Raw genomic sequence first — 21,770 nt, 5'->3', positions numbered from 1 at the left:
AAATTGCGTTGTAAGTGCATGCGTTGTAAAAGTATGCGTTGTAACGTCATACATCCAGGCCATCATATCATCCTAAACCTGTTTTGGGGAACTAGTAATTTCCTTTGAAAAAATAACTCTCAAACACCATTGTTCATCGAATTCGGCCTCCTCGTTTTTCCTTTCGACCCTCCCTCTCACAAGTGGCCATCCTTTATAATAAACGACTACTGGTAGCAAAGATAGTGGCAGAGAGCATCGAAAACGCGGACACCCTAGGAGTAAAAATCTCGTCTAAGACCTCCTGCCTCGTACTCATGGTGGTGTACCGCCCCCCGCGATCAACCCCCAGGTTTAACAAAATATTCTCAGAGATGGTTAGTGATCTTTGTTCATGGTACCAACGTCTCCTAGTGGTTGGCGACTTCAACTACCACTGGTACAAAACACATAGAGAGCCACTGGTCAGCTAATTTGAGATAGCTATGAGCTCGATGGGGCTTCACCAATTGGTTGATGCCCCAACCCACATCAAAGGCCACACACTTGACCTCATCTGGACTTCCCAGCTACAGGCCAGTATTACTGACATCAGCCCGTGTGCCTGGTCTGATCACTCACTGATCAGCTGCTGAGTTCCGCTGCGCAGCCAGCTACTGCAGCCGCCCCCTGACTGGAAAATGGTGCAAAGTTGGAACAAAATTGAGGCAGATAAACTAGTGGGCACCTTACTCGGGCTCCCCCCAAAAGAACCCATGATAGGTAACCCTGACCAGGAGTGTGCAGCCCTCACCAACACTCTTAGAAGAGCCATCGATCAGGTGGCACCGGCACGGAGGGTTAGAGTTAGTAATAAGGGAAAGGGAGCCACCTGGTTCAATAAGGACCTGAGGGGCAGGAAGCAAATTCTCCGCCAAGCCGAAAGGCGGTGGCGGAAATCAGGCAATCAAGCCGAGCTTGCTGCCCACAAACTCTTACTAACCTCATACAAAAAGGCCATCATGACTAAGAAGGCTGAATATTAGAGGCAAGAATCACTGGCGCGGCAAATAAACAGAAAGAGACCTTTAGAATACTAAAAGAACTCAGGCAGAAGTCAGAACAGAAAACCACAGCTACGCCAGCAGACTGCAACACATTCCAGACCTTTTTTTTTTGCATAAAGTTGAGGACATCCTGGCTGAGATTGAGAGCACCCCGATCAACCAGGGCCCCCCAGACCAGTACCCTGCGCCCTTCATCCCCGGCACCCAGCTCCCCTCCTTCCCTAATTTAGACCTGGCCTCGCGGTCACTTCAGATGAGCCATGTTAAATCAGGCTCGCTAGCAGACCCCTGCCCACCGAAGGTCTTCTGTATGGCCCTCCCCGGACTAGAAAGGCAGTTTCTTCGCTCTATGAAACCATTATCTGGAGACAGGCTACATACCCTCCGGCCTGAAGGAAGCCAGGGTCACCCCCCTGTTGAAGAAACCAGGGGCAGATGTCACCATTCTTAAAAACTTCAGGCCAATCTACCAGCTCCCCTTTTTGGCAAAAGTTGTAGAGCACCATGTTCTAAAAATACGGCCTTTTTGGAGGAACATCAGCTACTCCAGGGGCGACAGGCTGGCTTCATGGCTCACCACAGCACTGAGCTGGTGATGCTGTCTGTACTCGATGAGCTTAGAGTTATGTCCGACAATAAAAAACATGCTCCCTGGTTCTGTTAGATCTATTAGCGGTGTTCGACACGGTCAATCATGCACTGCTCCTGGCCTGTATCACCGACCTGGGCATCTGCGGGCTAGCACACCAGTGGCTCAAGTCCTTCTTGTCAGGCCGGTCCCAGAGGGTCCAGCAGTGTGAGCAGGTGTCGGACAGGGGCGCCCTCACATGCGGCGTCCCCCAGGGCTTAGCACTGTCCCCGCTCCTCTTTAACATATATTTCCAGCCATTGATAACTGCCCTAGAGCGCATGGATTGCCAAGTCTTTAACTATGCAGACGACACACCGCTCATCCTTCAGATTGACAACACCCATCAGGCCGACTCACAGATACAAAACATCCTCAGATACACTGTGAATTGGATGAAGACCAATTCTTTAAATGTCAATGCCAACAAAACAGAGGTCCTTGTCATCCCCTCAAAGACCAACCCCTGGAGTGATCTGTTCTGGCCCCAAGAGCTCGGCACCACCCCTACACCAGTAACGGTCGTAAAAAGCTTGGGCATCAAGATCGATGCCGATCTTTCCATGACCAATCAAGTTGCGACTGTGGTGGGAACTTGCACAGGTTTGCTGAGGCAGATGCGGAAGCTTGCCCCCCTCCTCTCAACTACAGCGCTATAGATGACTGTATCAGCCACAATTGTGTCCAGACTGGATTATGGGAATGCCCTATACATTGGCCTCCTGGAAAAGCTCCCCAACAATTTACAGGTGACTATGAACGATGCAGCTAGATTGATTTTCAGGCTTCCCAGAAGGACTCACGCAACCCCTTTGTAGTGCAAGCTACACTGGCATTGAGCAGAGATCAAAATTCAAGGGGCTTCTGCATTGCCCACAAAGCCGTTTACGGCCAGGCCCCGGCCTACATTAAGGAGCGCCTTGGGAATTATGTGCCGGGCCGTAAACTAAGGTCATCCGAGAGCTGCCTCTTGGCTGTCCCACGGTTCAAAACTGTATCCAAGGGAGGCAGAACCCTATCTGTCCCACTCTTGCAGCTCTGGAATCAACTGCCTGATTGCCTCCACAGGAATGTGCACTCCTCCCCTTCAGGAAATGTCTCAAAACACTCCTGTTCAGGAGGCTTTGGACACAATCTAATCATCTGCCACACGTGTTTAGTGACTGCCGGTGATCTGGAGCACCCTCTCTAAGCGCTAAGAGACCTGCTGGTGATTATGCGCTATAGAAATAACAGTTAACATAACATCCCAGCTATCTATGCATACAGTGTAAGGTTACCCAAAAGCTCATGAAAAGACAGATCTCAAAGTAAATCACCTCCTTCCAGACGCAGGCATTCTTTTCAGGGAAGGGGAGGGTGAGGAAACAGAAGAGAAGAGCTACCTCTCCAGGCACAGAGGGAGAGCACAAGCTAGAAATTGTTATAGAATGCTGTGAGAAATTGGATTGATGGTGGGGGGGGGTGGAGGTAAATAGTTTTGGGGTGGCCCTACAGAACGGGCCAGGTCAAACAAGAGCTTTTAACCTCCCTCAGTAAATTTAGCTAGCTTCTCTGTCACGCCTTCTCTGTTGGTTCCTAGCGCTTGGACGCCTCCGGGCAGCAATCGCGCTTTTATAAATTTACTTTTCATTTCATTTCATTTCACACTGCTCGTTGAGAGGGCTACATGCCCCACTTCCAGCAAGGGGAAGGTGCTGGCTGAAGCAACAGCATGCTTCCAGGTGAGTGTTATAAATATGAGACCCCAATCATTTATATTGAAGAAGCAGCTGCCTTCAACTCCCCGTGTGTCTGTTCCTCAGCACAGTCCTGGTGATACTCTTTGCAGGAATAGGATAGCTGATGCTGTAACTACTTAGAGTTTACATAGGCTTTGTACTCACTGGATGGTAAGTGTTCCTATTAAAGAAAGCGGTAACCCGTCAGGTTACAAGAAACAAATGTGCATAGATGGTCTCTTAGTGTGTTACTGCTCTGATGAAGATGGGGAATTTCTCCTTTGGAAATTAGTGCCCTCACACACTCTTGCGAGTGTCATGCTTCGCTATCGGGCGTTGCTCCTCATGGGGGTGGTGCTACTGTCCTCCACAGGCCCCGTGAGAGGGCTCTTTATCGGAGATCTTTTAGTAGACACCGCAGTTGTGTATGTGTGTGGGCCTAAAGGGAAGATGTGGCGTAGGGGTGTTAAAATTATCCCATCTGTACCATTAAATGAATTTTATTTGTAGATCCGTGGGGTAAGGATAAAAGCCAAGAGGTAGGAGACTAGGGCACCTCTTAAAAACAAATGAGGCAGAGGTAGAGGTATTACTCTGCTGCTCTCAGTCCCGTGTGTGTTTAATAAAAGTGAAGCCTGGTCGACATGTTTCGCGCTGGGGAAGGGGTCCCTAGTGGATCCCAATGCGCTTCTTCAGGACCTTGCGAAGTGATAAAGTGAGTGAAAAGAAAAGAAAAAATGGGAGCAAGAAACAAAACTAATTGAGGCTCTGCCTGAGTGATAGTACTCAGGGGAACACTTCAATAGTAGTGTTCCTGTTTATTACCCCTTCGAGTGAGATGGAGTGCCTCAACGGCGGTACTTAAGAGGAGCCTAGTTGCGCCCATATGGAATGGCTTTAGTGCCTACTTTGCCGCTTCGGAATTGCCGGGCTTTACCTGATGCTTTCACATTTGAGCTAAGGAGAGCAGCCCCAAGAGCCAAGGCTAAGCTCAACCCGGTTCAGACTGTTCCAGCTGCAAGAATCTGGATGACCTCATTCACAAAGAGAATTTGTTCTTGGCTGAGACACTCTGGTTTCTCACCAGGCATCAATCGGAAGACTTCAACATACCTTGATGGCGAAGTTATGTGGAGAAAAAGTGAACCATTATTTTGACATTTTTATTAAATCCAGGAAGACTACAAAAGCTTGGGGTTAGTAGGACCCTGCCAGTAGCAGGTCTGTGCCTCTCCTTGAGAGGAACCAGGTCAGGAGCAGGTCTGTGCCTCTGTTCTAGAGGAACCCTGCCAGGGGCAGGACTGTGCTTTTCCTTGAGAGGAACCCTGCCAGGAGCAGGTCCGTGCCTCTCCTTGAGAGGAACCCTGCCAAGAGCAGGTCCGTGCCTCTCCTTGAGAGGAACCCTGCCAGGAGCAGGTCCGTGCCTCTGCTCTAGAGGAACCCTGCCAGGAGCAGGTCCGTGCCTCTGCTCTAGAGGAACCCTGCCAGGGGCAGGTCCGTGCCTCTGCTCTAGAGGAACCCTGCCAGGGGCAGGTCTGTGCCTCTCCTTGTGAGGAACCCTGCCAGGGGCAGGTCTGTGCCTCTCCTTGAGAGGAACCCTGCCAGGGGCAGGTCTGTGCCTCTCCTTGAGAGGAACCCTGCCAGGGGCGGGTCTGTGCCTCTCCTTGAGAGGAACCCTGCCAGGGGCGGGTCTGTGCCTCTCCTTGAGAGGAACCCTGCCAGGGGCGGGTCTGTGCCTCTCCTTGAGAGGAACCCTGCCAGGAGCAGGTCTGTGCCTCTCCTTGAGAGGAACCCTGCCAGGGGCGGGTCTGTGCCTCTCCTTGAGAGGAACCCTGCCAGGAGCAGGTCTGTGCCTCTCCTTGAGAGGAACCTTGCTAGGAGCGGGTCCGTGCCTCCCCTTGAGGGGAACCCTGCCAGGAACGGGTCTGTGCCTCCCCTTGAGAGGAACCCTGCCAGGAGTGGGTCTGTGCCTCTCCTTGAGAGAACCCTGCCAGGAGCGGGTCTGTGCCTCTCCATGAGGGGAACCCTGCCAGGAGCGGGTCTGTGCCTCTCTTTAGAACCCTGCTGGGAGCAGGTCTGTGCCTAACCTTGAGAGGAACCCTGCCAGGAGCAGGTCTGTGCCTCTGTTCTAGAGGAACCCTGCCAGGAGCAGATCTGCGCCTCTCCTCTGGCGGAACCCTGCCAGGAGCAGGTTTGTGCCTCTCCTGAGAGGAACCCTGCCAGGGTAAGATCTGTGCCTCTCCTCTAGAGGAACCCTGCCAGGAGTAGGTCTGTGCCTCTCCTTGAGAAGAACCCTGTCAGGAGTAGGTCTGTGCCTCTTCTTGAGAGGAACCCTGCCAGGAGCAGGTCTGTGCCTCTCCTCAAGAGGAACCCTGCCAGGAGCAGGTCTGTGCCTCTCCTCAAGAGGAACCCTGCAAGGAGTAGGTTTGCACCTCCCCTTGAGAGGAACCCTGCCAGGAGCAGGTCTGTGCCTCCCATCGAGAGGAACCCCACCAGGAGCAGATTTGTGCATCTCCTTGAGAAACCCCGCCAGGAGCAGATTCGTGCCTCTGCTCTAGAGGAACCCTGCCAGGAGCAGGTCCTTGACTCTCCTTGAGAGGAACCCTGCCAGGAGCAGGTCTGTGCCTCTGCTCTAGAGGAATCATGACAGGAGCAGGTCTGTGCCCCTCCTTGAGAGGAACCCTGCCAGGAGCAGGTCCGTGCCTCTGCTCTAGAGGAATCATTCCAGGAGCAGGTCTAGCCTCTCCTTGAGAGGAACCCTGCCAGGAGCAGGTCCGTGCCTCTGCTCTAGAGGAACCCTGCTAGGAGCAGGTCTGTGCCTCTCCTCGAGAGGAACCCTGCCAGGAGCAGGTCTGTGCCTCTCCTCGAGAGGAATCCTGCCAGGAGCAGGTCTGTGCCTCTCCTCAAGAGAAATCCTGCCAGGAGCAGACCTGCGCCTCTCCTCTAGAGGAACCCTGCAAGGAGTAGGTCTGCGCCTCCCCTTGAGAGGAACCCTGCCAGAAGCAGGTCTGTGCCTCCCATCGAGAGGAACCCCGCCAGGAGCAGATTCGTGCATCTGCTTGAGGAACCCCGCCAGGAGCAGATTCGTGCATCTGCACTAGAGGAACCCTGCCAGGAGCAGGCCAGTGACTCTCCTTGAGAGGAACCCTGTCAGGAGCAGGTCTTTTCCTCTCCTTGAGAGGAACCCTGCCAGGAGCAGGTCCGTGCCTCTGGTCTAGCGGAATCATTCCAGGAGCAGGTCCTTGCCTCTCCTTGAGAGGAACCCTGCCAGGAGCAGGTCCGTGCCTCTGCTCTAGAGGAATCATGCCAGGAGCAGGTCTGTGCCTCTCCTTGAGAGGAACCCTGCCAGGAGCAGGTCCGTGCCTCTGCTCTAGAGGAACCCTGCCAGGAGCAGGTCTGTGCCTCTCCTTGAGAGGAACCCTGCCAGGAGCAGGTCCGTGCCTCTGCTCTAGAGGAACCCTGCCAGGAGAAGGTCTGTGCCTCTGCTCTAGAGGAGCCCTGCTAGGAGCAGGTCTGCGCCTCCCCTTGAGAGGAACTCTGCCAGGAGCAGGTCTGTTCCTCTCCTTGAGAGGAATCCTGCCAGGAGCAGGTCTGTGCCTCTCTTTGAGAGGAACGCTGCCAGGAACAAGTCTGCGTCTCTCCACTAGAGGAACCCTGCCAGGAGCCGGTCTGTGCCTCTCCTTGAGAGGAATCCTGCCAGGAGCAGATCTGTGCCTCTCTTTGAGAGGAACCCTGCCAGGAACAGGTCTGCGCCTCTCCACTAGAGGAACCCTGCCAGGAGTAGGTCTGCGCCTCCCTTTGAGAGGAACACTGCCAGGATCAGGTCTGTGCCTCCCATCCAGAGGAACCCCGTCAGGAGCAGATGAGGAACCCTGCCAGGAGCAGGTCTGTGCCACTGCTCTAGAGGAATCCTGCCAGGAGTAGGTGTGTGCCTCTCCTTGATAGGAACCCTGCCAGGAGCAGGTCTGTTCTGTACCTCCCATCGAGAGGAACCCCACCAGCAGCAGATTCGTGCCTCTGCTCTACAGGAACCCTGCCAGGGGCAGGTCCGTGCCTCTCCTTCAGGAACCCTGCCAGGAGCAGGTCCGTGCCTCTCCTTGAGAGGAACCCTGCCAGGAGCAGGTCTGTGCCTCTCCTTGAGAGGAACCCTGCCAGGAGCAGTTCTGTACCTCCCATCGAGAGGAACCCCGCCAGCAACAGATTCATGCATCTGCTCTAGAGGAACCCTGCCAGGAGCAGGTCCATGCCTCTCCTTCAGGAACCCTGCCAGGAGCAGGTCTGTGCCTCCCATCGAGAGGAACCCCGCCAGGAGCAGATTTGTGCATCTCCTTGAGGAACCCTGCCAGGAGCAGATTTGTGCCCCTGCTCTAGAGGAACCCTGCCAGGAGCGGGTCTGTGCCTCTCCTTGAGAGGAACCCTGCCAGGAGCGGGTCCATGCCTCTGTTCTAGAGGAACCCTGCCAGGAGCAGATCTGCGCCTCTCCTCTGGCAGAACCCTGCCAGGAGCAGGTTTGTGCCTCTCCTTGAGAAGAACCCTGCCAGGAGCAGATCTGCGCCTCTCCTCTAGAGGAACCCTGCCAGGAGTAGGTCTGTGCCTCTCCTTGAGAGGAACCCTGTCAGGAGTAGGTCTGTGCCTCTTCTTGAGAGGAACCCTGCCAGGAGCAGGTCTGTGCCTCTCCTCAAGAGGAACCCTGCAAGGAGTAGGTCTGCACCTCCCCTTGAGAGGAACCCTGCCAGGAGCAGGTCTGTGCCTCCCATCGAGAGGAACCCCACCAGGAGCAGATTTGTGCATCTCCTTGAGAAACCCCGCCAGGAGCAGATTCGTGCCTCTGCTCTAGAGGAACCCTGCCAGGAGCAGGTCCTTGACTCTCCTTGAGAGGAACCCTGCCAGAAGCAGGTCTTTTCCTCTCCTTGAGAGGAACCCTGCCAGGAGCAGCTCCGTGCCTCTGCTCTAGAGGAATCATGCCAGGAGCAGGTCTGTGCCTCTCCTTGAGAGGAACCCTGCTAGGAGCAGGTCCGTGCCTCTGCTCTAGAGGAACCCTGCCAGGAGCAGGTCTGTGCCTCCTCTTGAGAGAAACCCTGACAGGAGCAGGTCTGTGCCTCTGCTCTAGAGGAACCCTGCTAGGAGCAGGTCTGTGCCTCTCCTCGAGAGGAACCCTGCCAGGAGCAGGTCTGTGCCTCTCCTCGAGAGGAATCCTGCCAGGAGCAAGTCTGTGCCTCTCCTCAAGAGAAATCCTGCCTGAAGCAGACCTGCGCCTCTCCTCTAGAGGAACCCTGCAAGGAGTAGGTCTGCGCCTCCCCTTGAGATGAACCCTGCCAGAAGCAGGTCTGCGCCTCCCCTTGAAATGAACCCTGCCAGAAGCAGGTCCATGCCTCCCCTTGAGAGGAACCCTGCCAGAAGCAGGTCTGTGCCTCCCATCGAGAGGAACCCCGCCAGGAGCAGATTCGTGCATCTCCTTGAGGAACCCCGCCAGGAGCAGATTCGCGCCTCTGCTCTATAGGAACCCTGCCAGGAGCAGGCCTGTGACTCTCCTTGAGAGGAACCCTGCCAGGAGCAGGCCTTTTCCTCTCCTTGAGAGGAACCCTGCCAGGAGCAGGTCTGTGCCTCTGCTCTAGAGGAATCATGCCAGGAGCAGGTCTTTTCCTCTCCTTGAGAGGAACCCTGCCAGGAGCAGGTCCGTGCCTCTGCTCTAGAGGAATCATTCCAGGAGCAGGCCTAGCCTCTCCTTGAGAGGAACCCTGCCAGGAGCAGGTCCGTGCCTCTGCTCTAGAGGAACCCTGCCAGGAGCAGGTCTGTGCCTCTGCTCTAGAGGAACCCTGCTAGGAGCAGGTCTGCCCCTCCCCTTGAGAGGAATCCTGCTAGGAGCAGGTCTGTGCCTCTCTTTGAGAGGAACCCTGCCAGGAACAAGTCTGCGTCTCTCCACTAGAGGAACCCTGCCAGGAGCTGGTCTGTGCCTCTCCTTGAGAGGAATCTTGCCAGGAGCAGGTCTGTGCCTCTCTTTTAGGGGAACCCTGTCAGGAACAGGTCTGCGCCTCTCCACTAGAGGAACCCTGCCAGGAGTAGGTCTGCGTCTCCCTTTGAGAGGAACGCTGCCAGGATCAGGTCTATGCCTCCCATCTAGAGGAACAACGCCAGGAGCAGATGAGGAACCCTGCCAGGAGCAGGTCTGTGCCACTGCTCTAGAGGAATCCTGCCAGGAGTAGGTGTGTGCCTCTCCTTGAGAGGAACCCTGCCAGGAGCAGGTCTGTTCTGTACCTCCCATCGAGAGGAACCCCACCAGCAGCAGATTCATGCCTCTGCTCTACAGGAACCCTGCCAGGAGCAGGTCCGTGCCTCTCCTTCAGTAACCCTGCCAGGAGCAGGTCCGTGCCTCTCCTTGAGAGGAACCCTGCCAGGAGCAGTTCTGTACCACCCATCGAGAGGAACCCCGCCAGCAACAGATTCATGCATCTGCTCTAGAGGACCCCTGCCAGGAGCAGGTCCATGCCTCTCTTTCAGGAACCCTGCCAGGAGCAGGTCTGTGCATTTCCTTGAGGAACCCTGCCAGGAGCAGATTTGTGCCCCTGCTCTAGAGGAACCCTGCCAGGAGCAGCTTCGTGACTCTCCTTGTAAGGAACCCTGCCAGGAGCGGTTCTGTGCCTCTCCTTGAGAGGAACCCTGCCAGGAGCGGGTCCGTGCCTCTCCTTGAGAGGAACCCTGCCAGGAGCGGGTCCGTGCCTCTCTTTGAGGGGATCCCTGCCAGGAGCGGGTCTGTGCCTCTCCTTGAGAGGAACCCTGCCAGGAGCGGGTCCGTGCCTCTCCTTGAGGGGATCCCTGCCAGGAGCGGGTCTGTGCCTCTCCTTGAGGGGATCCCTGCCAGGAGCACGTCTGTGCCTCTCCACTAGAGAAACCCTGCCAGGAGCCAGTCTGTGCCTCTTTAGAAGAAACCTGCAAGGAGTAGATATGTACCTTTCCTCTAGAGGAACCCTGCTAGGAGTAGGCCTGCGCCTCCCTTCGAGAGGAACGCTGCCAGGATCAGGTCTGTGCCTCCCATCTAGAGGAACCCCGCCAGGAGCAGGTCTGTGCCTCTTTTTAGAAGAGCCCTGCCTGGAGCAGGTCTGTGCCGCTGCTCTAGAGGAATCCTGCCAGGAGCAGGTGTGCGCCTCTCCTTGAGAGGAACCCCGCCAGGAGTAGATTTGCGCCTCTGCTCTAGAGGAACCCCGCCAGGAGCAGATTTGTGCCTCTGCTCTAGAGGGACCCCGCCAGGAGCAGGTCTGTGCCTCTCCTTGATAGGAACCCTGCCAGGAGCAGGTCTGTGCCACTGCATCAGAGGAACCTTGCCAGGAGCTGGTCTGTGCCTCTCCTTGAGAAGAACCCTGCCAGGAGAAGGTCTGTGCCCCTCCTTTAGAAGAACCCTGCCAGGAGCAGGTCTGTACCTCTCCTTGAGAGGAACCCCGCCAGAAGCAGGTCCGTGCCTCTCCTTGAGAGAAACCCCGCCAGGAGCAGGTTCGTGCCTCTCCTTGCGAGGAACCCTGCCAGGTGCAGGTCTGTGCCTCTCCGAGGGGAACCCTGCCAGGAGCAGGTCTGTGCCTCTCCTTGAGAGGAACCCTGCCAGGAGCAGATGTGTGCCTCTGCTCTAGAGGAACCCTGCCAGGTGCAGGTCTGTGCCTCTCCGAGGGGAACCCTGCCAGGAGCAGGTCTGTGCCTCTCCTTGAGAGGAACCCTGCCAGGAGCAGATGTGTGCCTCTGCTCTAGAGGAACCCTGCCAGGTGCAGGTCTGTGCCTCTCCGAGGGGAACCCTGCCAGGAGCAGGTCTGTGCCTCTCCTTGAGAGGAACCCTGCCAGGAGCAGATGTGTGCCTCTGCTCTAGAGGAACCCTGCCAGGAGCGGGTCTGTACCTCCGCTCTAGAGGAACCCTGCCAGGAGCAGATCTGCGCCTCTCCTTGAGAGGAACCCCGCCAGGAGAAGGTCCTTGCCTCTCCTTGAGAGGAACCCCGCCAGGAGCAGGTCCTTGCCTCTCCTTGAGAGGAACCCCGCCAGGAGCAGGTCCTTGCCTCTCCTTGAGAGGAACCCCACCAGGAGCAGGTCCTTGCCCCTCCTTGAGAAGAACCCTGCCTGGAGCAGTTCTGTACCTCTCCTTGAGAGTAACCCCGCCAGGAGCAGGTTTGTGCCTCTCCTTGAGAGGAACCCTATCAGGAGCAGATCTGCGCCTCTCCTGTGGAGGAACCCCGCCAGGAGCAGGTCTGCGCCTCTCCTCTGGAGGAACCCTGCCAGGAGCGGGTCTGCGCCTCTCCTCTGGAGGAACCCTGTCAGGAGCAGGTCTGTGCCTCTCCTTGAGAAGAACCCGGCCAGGAGCAGGTCTGCGCCTCTCCTTGAGAAGAACCCGGCCAGGAGCAGGTCTGTGCCCCTCCTTGAGAAGAACCCTGCCAGGAGCAGTTCTGCGTCTCTCCTCCGGAGGGACACTGCCAGGAGCAGGTCTGCGCCTCTCCTCTGGAGGGACACTGCCAGGAGCAGGTCTGTGCCTCTCCTTGAAAGGAACCTTGATAGGAGCAGGTCCCGCCTCTCCTGGAGAGGAACCCTGCCACGAGCAGGTCTATGCCCCTCCTGGAGGGGAACACTGCCAGGAGCTGGTCTGTGCTTCTCCTGGAGGGGAACCCTGCCAGGAGCAGATCTGTGCCTCTCCTTCAGAAACCCTGCCAGGAGCAGGTCCGTGCCTCTCCTTCTGAAACCCTGCCAGGAGCAGGTCTGTGCCTCTCCTGGAGAGGGACACGCGCTCAGGCCTGCTGCCCCCGCTCAATCAGTATACATTAACAGGCGAGCCCGGCAAGAGAAAGGGAGTGATACCTCCGCCCATCTGTCTCTAGAAAGGTCACTCAGGCACCCACTGGGCCGCTGGAGGAATCCCAAAAACACAGACAGCCCCCAGGCTGCCCAAGAAAAACAGCCCACAGCTAGAACTCGGCTACCGGCCAATCAGCCATTTCCAGAGAGCCTGCGCTACCAATCCGCCCCTGAACAGCGCCATTTATAAAATAGGTCTGCTGCCCATGTGTCTTTGCCAATGCTTACTTTGTTTGTAAATTATTTTGTATGGAGACACACGATCAGCTCAATAGCAGCATTGAGGGAGCCGCTGGTCTCTCTTGCAGGTAATACAAGCATTGTCTAAATGCCAAAACACACACAGTTAAAAGCACACATTGCACCTGAAGCCTGTGGCACAGAGGGAGATACCTCCGTGCGGATCTGCAATATGTGAAGAGCAGAATGCTGTCACTCAATCAGGTCAGCCAATGGCTGGTGGTATGCCCCATGATGCATGCTGTGGTGGGAGGAAGCAAGATGTGACTGACTCTGCAGAAGGCCACTGAATGAAGAGGGCTGGCTGAAAGCCCTGTTAAGAGTAAAGACAGTATAGTGTGTAAAAAACAATAAATGTCTCAATGGTATGGCCAGGGCCACTGGAATTCTGTGATTGTGCAGCCGTGGCAATCTTCACATAATTATAGATTTGCCACATAATCTATCACCTGCTGCATAATCTGCAGATTTTTTACAACAAAAAAAACAGTTTCTAGCTCAAACAGGTCAAAAACATTTTTTTAAAATGCAGCAACATGGGTTGCTGCGCAGTGGAAGGCCCTTAGCAAAGCTCGACTATTCGCCTATTGCTATAATAGGATGTAAAACTGGTACTAATGAGGTTCACACAATGCCCAGACAGTGTTAACAAGTGTAAAAGGTACAAAATAATGAAGTAACATAAAAAATTACCCTGATTACACCTCATAATTTGCCTTTTCGTGCTGCATAGGTTACTCAACGCTGCCGCATAATTTGGCCCTTCACAGCCGCATAATGGGTATGGCCTTTCTTTGAAAGGAAGGGATTTATCAATTGCAATTTGTGTGTGTGTGTAATGGTGCAGATTGGTGGAAGTAAATGTCTGATCAAGTGAATGAATAGATAACTTATACCCATGAATAGATGAATGAGTGGTTGATTTGATGAATGTGTTGATGAATGCACCCATGAAACATGTGTTGGTGAATTTGGTGAATGTGCTAAAGAATGCACCCATGAACCATCATCTTCCCCCCCCCCCAAAAAAAATATATATATATATCAAAATCCTTCACTCTCCGATCCCTTCACTATCCTTTTCAATTAAAATAATAGACTAACATGTTCACTTCTCAAGTTTCATATTCCACTATACTAATTCACCACTAATCCTTTATGGGTCCCAGAGTAGCGTTCTATTCGCCAAAAAAGTGCTGCAACACCTCCGAGGTAAGCAAGCATTATAAAAATGCAAACCTTTTTCCGTCTATCCCGCCGCTACTTTTCTCTATCCAACTGAATAACACATCCACCACTCAAATTACTTTCATATTTCACTATACTAATCCAACACTAATCTTTATGGGTTACAGAGTAGCGTGCTACTAGCCAGAAAAGCGCTTCAACACTCCTTCAGGGGTAACAAGTGCTATATGAATGCAAACCTTCCTCCCCCTTCTATCCCGCCGCTATCCTTCTCACTCCAAATATCTGACTAACCTACTCACCGCTTTAATTACTTTCTTATTTCACTATACTAATTCAACACGAATCCTCTATGGGTGCCGCAGTAGCGTGCTACTTGCATAAAAAGCACTGCAACGCCTAGTCAGGGGTAGTAGGCGCTATATAAATGCAATTCCAATACAATAATAGGTGAGAACTTCAGCTAAAAGAACAAAACAGTGTAAAGAAGGCTAGAAATTGCCACTGCAGTGGAGGGCTGGGAGAAACTACACAGACTGTTCCTCAACATATATGTGCCCATGTGAAATCGGAGCGCCAGTGAATGGGTGAGTTAGGTGGATCTTAAAGGTAGTCTCTGATCAGTCTATAAGGGGGAGGGGAAAGGGGCGAGAGAGAGAGAATATTCACACAACATCTCAACTTCTGCATGTAGAGATACGGCACTCCTCTGAGTTTCTATATCTTGAGTAATACACAAAGAAATGCTGTCACCACAATTCGATTGCTCCTGACAACCTTGTTCATGAAAACGCGCACCATCTTGTGAGCGATTATATACAATAGCGATAAACATAAAAGACTAGTTTAGGTTGTGCGGATTGCTTTGGGATATTTCCATATTTGATTACATTAATTTCAACTCACATTACATCAATACATACTTAATATGAATCCACTCCTTGAACAATTCACTGTAAGGATTGCAACTCATCGAGGTCTAATTAACAGTTCATTACTCTATGGATAGTTCCACAAATTTATGTCACTTATTTCGAACTTCAAAAGAACATTCTTAAAAATTTACATATTCTAAAATATGACATTAAAAACCTTTGTATAGGATTTAAAATATAATTGCAATGTATTACAAGTTATACATTTCATTATGTGGAATTTTAAAATAGGTCATATTGCTTTTAAAGGCCACTGCCTGTTTATAATCCTCATTCGCTTTCTCCTGCCACCATCAAAAAGTTCCCCGTGCCTTATATAATAATCTGTATATTACACCGGGTAAACATCTAACTATTTACAGGGTCTCTAATCTTATTACAATGAATAGGGCGTTTAGATAATGTGTGTATGTATAGCGTATCAAATTTCAATCTTTGCCTGACGTGTCATCTGGTATATTTACACTTGGGGCCAAAATGTACGACCATGTTATTTTGCGAGTCGAAAATTGTGCTCAATTGCGAGTCACAATTTGAGACTCGCAAAATGACATGTACAACAGTGTCAGACACAGTTTGCGATTCTCAAATGGGGTTGCAAATTGCATGCCTCATCAATGTTCATGAGGCACTCGCAATTTGCGACCCCATTGAGAATTGCTGGCCCTCTCAGGTAGCAGACCTCCATGTTTGGGACGGCTTTTAAATAGAAGCAGTTTTTTTTTTTATGAAGTTTTAGTTTCATTTTTTAAGAGCAGGTAGTGGTCCGTGGGACTATTGCCCGCCCCATAAAAATATTTCCCCTGCATTTGCAAAGAGGGAAGGGGTCCCATGGGACCCCTTTCCTTTTGCGATTGCATGACCAACCTCTTTTAGAGGGCGGTAAATTGCAAGTGTTTTGCAACTGCAAAACATTCATACATGGCTTGCGAGGTCGCTTTTAGGAAGGGAATGCCCCTTCCTAGTAGCGAGTCATAATACACTATTTTGTGAGTCACAAATTTGAGACTAGCAAAATAGTGTCAGTACATGGCCCAGAGGAGTTTTGCATGCGCAAACTGATCGCAAGCCCATTTGCGCATGCAATTTTCCGCCGTACATCTGGCCCTTGGTGTGTTAACTTGTCACTCGCATAATCACACAGATGTCTCACAGCTGCCAAGGGTTCAGATTGCCGGGTCTGACATTTTCCTGATTTCATTGTTATTAGGAGTCAGCCGCCGCAGGTGTTTTTCAGCAGTGTTAAGATCTTTGTGATTCTCGTTGCTCAAATGGGTCTTATTTCCGATATTTATGTTTCCCTTGTTTTCAGTGCTCGATTTTTGCTCAAGAAAGTGTCACTCAGTCATTGAAATGTCACTCATAATTGCATTGAAATTGTGAAAATGACACATAGAAATCTGAAACCTTGGCAGCTCTGCAGTTGCAGTTCGTAAACGAGAGCCTGAATAACAAGAACTTGAACTCAGCCAGTGAGTTTCTTTCCAACCCGGAAGTGGCTGGCCAAGTCCAAAAGTTGCAGAAATCTAGTGCATGGTTAAGTGCACCGTCCAAGATCTACCCACGTGCACAGCAACTGGCTTTTTAGGTCTCGCCTGCGATGCAGCGCATGCGCTGCTTCACCTTGGCGAGATCTATAGTTGTTGCTTTTCTGTCTGGCTTCTTTGGAAGCGGGGTTGGTGTCCGCCCTGTCTCCCTTAGGCCCCGCCCACTCGTCTAGCGTTGCAGCATCTCTTCATGTTGTGTCCTTGCTTCAGGAGCATTGTTTCACTGCAGTGACGTGCGCACATCAATGTAAGCATAGCGTGAACAACTATTAGTGTAATAGGTGGTGCTGTGCGGTCAAGATACAGTGTTTTGGGACCGGTAACAGCAGTTTTCCCATAATTGTCAGGGGCAGAAACTTCAACATGAATAATTCTGATGATTAAAAAAAAAAAAAAGAGTTGCGTAAGAGTATAAGTGTGTCTGGCTAGAAGGTGGAGAGAAAGACTAATGTAAACACCAAGCACTTAATTTAAACTGTAAAACCGGCCGGGTCACTTGCAATGTACAACGCTTGTAGGTTTGGAACACAGCTGTCAATATTATAGCAACACTCACTTGCCCATTTGGGCTGCAGAGCTGCCAACAGAGAAAGATCTGGACTAAGGCCCATTCACAGAAGGGTCAGCACTGTACTGCAGGTCTGGCTGGAGGCTGGGGTGCACCAGTGCGGCTCTGTGTCTGCATTATGTCATGTCATGCTGATTGCTTTTCATTTGTATACTTTAGTAGCGATCTCGGCACACCACGCTTTAGCTTTAAACATCTAAAGCAGGGCCTGACGCAAATACTACTAACGCAAATAAATAAAATAAAAAATAGAAAAAATGCGACTGCCACTTGCCTTTTTTTTGTTTATTACTTGTGTAGAAATTGCTTTTGAACAGGTGCCGGACACACTAGGTTTTAAAAAAGCGGCTGTTTTTCCCCCAGGTGCGTTTTTATTACTAGGGTGTAACTATAATTGGCACAAAAGAGACTTCTTGAGAAATAATATATATTGATTGACCTACTCTGTAAAATATGGAAGGTAAGATTACAGTATTTAATTGCAAGCTGCAGACACGCCTGGATCGTTGGGCCACACCGCAATGCCCAGACCCATTCATGGGAGCGTGGCAGTTGCCACCAGATTCCTAGAGGGCGTATGGACGTCCTTCAAAGCCATCAATCACATCATTGGACACAGTCGATGGATGCGACAGCGTGACCTATGAAAGAAATAGCATTAGCATGAGCCATGCAGGTCATTCGAGTTGCATGTGTTCAGCTGTGCATGCAAGACAGCAGAGTAGTTTGTGTGCTTCTGTTATTTTAAGAAGTCGTTACTTGAGTGCCCCTCCTCCGCCCCCAAAGTAGAACTCCACTGAAGTGAATTAGGAGAAATTGTCTTGACCCCAGATTCGTTCATTAAGATTGATCAGTTTCCTTGTGTGCAACTGTTGGCAAGTGGGTTATTGGTAGGGGCAAATGTAGGTCTGCCACTGGCAATAAGGCTACTAACACATGGTAGGACCCAGCATAGGTCTTAGAAAATTATTCCCATGCTCAACCCTTGGTAACGTGGCTGCGAGCAGACAGGCTTAACTTCAAAGACAGGTATGCAAGGCATTCAAAAACACAATTTCAGTACATATTAAGACAACACAATAAAAATCCAACACCAATTTATAAAAATAGGTAATATTATCTTTTAAATTACACCAAAACGAAAAACAACCTGTAGGGAACCAGAGATATGAATTTTTAAAGATTAGTCACTTTGTAGTGCTTAGAAGCCAACAGTGACCCTTTTAGTAATTTTGTTTTCTCTGACAGGGCCACACCTTTAGAAATTGTTCTGGAGAATATCTCACCACTGTGTTGTACCGCCTTCTCCAGCAGGCGGGTCCAGTTAGAACTCCTTCCTGAAGTTCTGCTTGCGGGTCCCAAAGTATCCAACACACAATCCAAGGTTCTGAAATCTCCAAGAGGGTCCTTGAAAATGTGAAACTTCAATTCCGCAATCCACTTGAACAAAACCCTTACAAATCCACTGGTACTCCAGGCTGGGAATTCTTTGTGGGGCTGTCCAGGTGAGCTCTGTTAACCTGTAGTTTGCAGGGAGTTGCACTCCAGTCCTTTGGCAGCAAGGTAATCCACAGGACTGCAGTTTCACTTGGTGCAGTCTTCAGAGGTCAGGCCTTAGAGTTCCTTGCACAGCACAATCTTTTCAGCAGGGCATTTCTTGCTTCATTCAGTTTCAAGCAGCAGATCTGGAGGGCTCTGCCCCTCTGATACTTATTCAAAATTCTCTGGGTCAAGCACCAGGTCACTTCTGACCAATGAGAGCAGGGCAACTCCTCATAGTTATGACCACATCCTGAGAGTGTGGCAGTAATTTGTCCCAGAGTGCATCATTCTTCCAAATCCATAATGGCTGATTTTCCAGCAAGGAGGTAAGAGCTGGCTAAACACACACCCTGGGATGGCTTATTTCCATGGACTCTCCCCCCTACCATCTGCACATACCTTCCTTAAGCCTAGCCCTGACTCTGGGTCAAGAGTTTGAGTGAAACTGAAACCCAGGCCTCCCCTCTGCCTTTGAAGAGCATAGTTTACGACTCCACCGCCTGGCCTGGCATTCCTATAGACCAGCACACTGCCCTCCCAGCAGAGTGGTTCTTTATCACCTCTTCAAAGAAGCCTGGTTAATCCACTTAACTGACCAATCAGGCAGACCACTGGAAGGCTGAATTTGGACTTATAAACAAGAAAGTCTTATAACTTCTTGCATGTACACTTTAGGAGAAATTCATAAATATAATATTGTTGGTTTTACTACTACCATTCTCGGAAGTCTTTGAATGGTCCGGCTAGTCCTCTCCTGTCAATATTTATTAATCAATAACTTCCTACCATGTTAACCTATGGGCCATGGGGTTTGCAATGGGGGAAATGACTTGGGCCAGTTTTCTAGCACCAGGGCTTATAAAAACATATTTTATAAGTATTTCCCAAATCTTTACAGGACCCCCACCCCCTGTGCAACTAAGGGAGACTTTAGGGGTTCTTAATCTGCCGAAATACTGCAGATCCTCCTTATCCAGTTCTAGCATCAAAGTCGAATTTGAGCAGCTCTTTAATACAATGTGGGGAGTGAAATGAAAAATTTCACTATACCCAGGCATATAAAAACTCATTTTATAAGGGTGTACCTTATAGATAACTGACCCCCCACCCCTGGGATACCGAGGGGTGACCCTGGGGGTCCCTAATATGCAAAAACATTGTAGGTTCTCATCTTTAAGTGCCCCTACCCCCCAAAGTCGAGTTTGGGCACAATTTAAGGTTTAAACAGTCCTGGCAACCAGTGCTGCTTTTAAACTGACCTCCGGCTTCAGCACTGCACACATGCTGGTGCAGAAAATCTGCTGGCCTCTAAACTGCCATTCCCCAGGATACTGGGGACTTCTAGGTAGTTTCAATCCCCTGCCCTATTATATACTAGGGGCTTATGGGGTAGGTCATGCCAATTACAAGGGTACCCCCACCATAGTGTTCCCTAGTGTATGTTGGGTGTCTTAACTGTATTCTAATGTGTTCCTTTTAGCTTGGCACTGGGCCTGGTTAAACAGAGCCCAGGGAGAGTCAGTTACCACCAGTTCCAGTCAGCAAAAAAAAAAAAGGGGGGGGGGTGCACAGGATGACTTTGCAACAGCAACAAAATGGATTCCCGTTAGTCCTAGCTGTAGTTGATAAAGTGTAATATCTGAATGGTGTGCCTCTGAGTGAGAGTTGCGTGAATGTGAGTGAACATTTTGTCATATGTGCGTCCCGATTTCTGTGTTGCATGCTGGCCCTGCTTTGTGGTCACAGTTTGCTCGCGTTTACAGTATTTTTTGGGGCAGGGTTGGGATTAAAAATAGTCACGGGCATGCTAAAAACAAGCATTTGCAATGAAATAGGTCTCGTATTTGCGAAATTTTAAGCTATTGGCATTGTAAATGACAATACCTTTCATTTATCCGTTTTTAAAATCAACATAGATAAAAGCTTTGTCATTTACAATGCCGGTAGCTGAAAAGTTTCGCAAACGCGAGACCTATTGCATTGCAAATGCTTGTTATACGAAGCGTTCGCATGGAAGAATGCACATGGGGAGAAGACACCCCGACAACTTGTTAGAATGCAGTGGCGTAACATTAGCCGCCCCCCCCCCCCCCCATGGTGGGTGGGGTGGATCCAGAGCTCCAGGGGGCCCCTCTGGCACTGTGCTGAGGCAGCAGGCCCCCAACCAGAGAACTCCTGAGTGTGTCTGGAGCATGCGTGGGGGGGGCATCATTTTTGTTACGCCACCACTAAAATGGCTGAATTGGCTACGCCTAGCACGCATTTTCAGATTGCACATGTGTTTTACATCAGGACAGTCATTTTCTGGTAGTTTCCATGACCGCACCATGTGGATTTTTTTAGGCAAGGGAGGAGGCCAGGGGCAGAGGAGCAAATACCCCTTGGTTCAGGCCCCCCCTTTCTAGAAGGGGCAAGGATATGGCCGGACTGTGGGTCTTAGGGGAGGCCACACCAAGGGAGCAGAGGCCAGACTCAGCAGGGGCAATATAGGAATGGTGGGGGTGGTAATTAGGAATACAAGGCCGTTTCTGGGCAGTGGAGTGGGACACTGGGTCCCCAGGCGTTGAAGCGCTTTTCAGAAAGTAGCACACTAGTCCTGAACCCGAAGAATGCAATGGTGGGTCAGTATAGGGAGTTAAGAGTGGCTCATTTGAGTAGTGGACATGCGAGTGAGTTGCTGGATTGAATAGGATCAAGGAGGGATAGGGAAGAGTCTAGATGGTGTTTGTTGGGAGATCATAGTAGCAAAATGGGTTTTGGGGATTGTGGAGGAGGGAAGAGTCTAGAAAGTTCTATGGCAGAAGATAGTAAGAGAATAAGGTTTGCAATGAGTCAGGGTAGAGGGTATATTGAGAGAGGTGTTTGAGACTGTAGTGCATCGGGAGTTGAAGACTTTCCCTTTCCTTCTACAGTAGGAGTAAAGGAATACATATATACATAACTACATTGAAGGGGTACACGTATAAGGAAAGTATTAAAGATCATGTATAATGTTCCATATGTGCATGTATGGATAGAAAGAAATTCAGACTCCGGTGTTGCTGTATGTACAAGGAGTGTATATTTATAATTTATATAAACAATGAGGAGGAAGCTGGAGAGGCATGCAGACCGGTGGGCACAGGGGGCATGCATGGCACCCTGTGATCACCATGCAGCTATGCTCTGCTCTCAGCCCTCCCCCCCTGCCGACTGAGAGCCGCTGCCCTGGAGATCGTGGCGCGAGATCCCAGTAAACAAGAGACAGTAAACCCTGCCTGGTAACCAAAGCTAACCAATGCATTTAATCCTATATACAAGAGTGCATAACGTCACACAAACAGCCCAAAGAACCTCGCGATTTTCACAAGAAATCCTGCTCAGAGCATAGTGTAACTTTTTTCATTCATTTCTTTTGAGAATGTAATAAAATGTGATCATATATTCATTTTTATACAAAAACAGAAACACATCAAGAATACAATACAAGTGTTACTTTACAGTTTCCGCTAGCTTAAACCGAACAGAGTGAAAGCTGTAGATTCAGAAACTCACTGGAGGCCATTTTGTAATGATT

The sequence above is a fragment of the Triturus cristatus genome, chromosome 12 (assembly GCF_964204655.1).
Source record: "Triturus cristatus chromosome 12, aTriCri1.1, whole genome shotgun sequence".
NCBI lineage: Eukaryota > Metazoa > Chordata > Amphibia > Caudata > Salamandridae > Triturus > Triturus cristatus.
Note: the sequence above shows the minus strand (reverse complement) of the source record.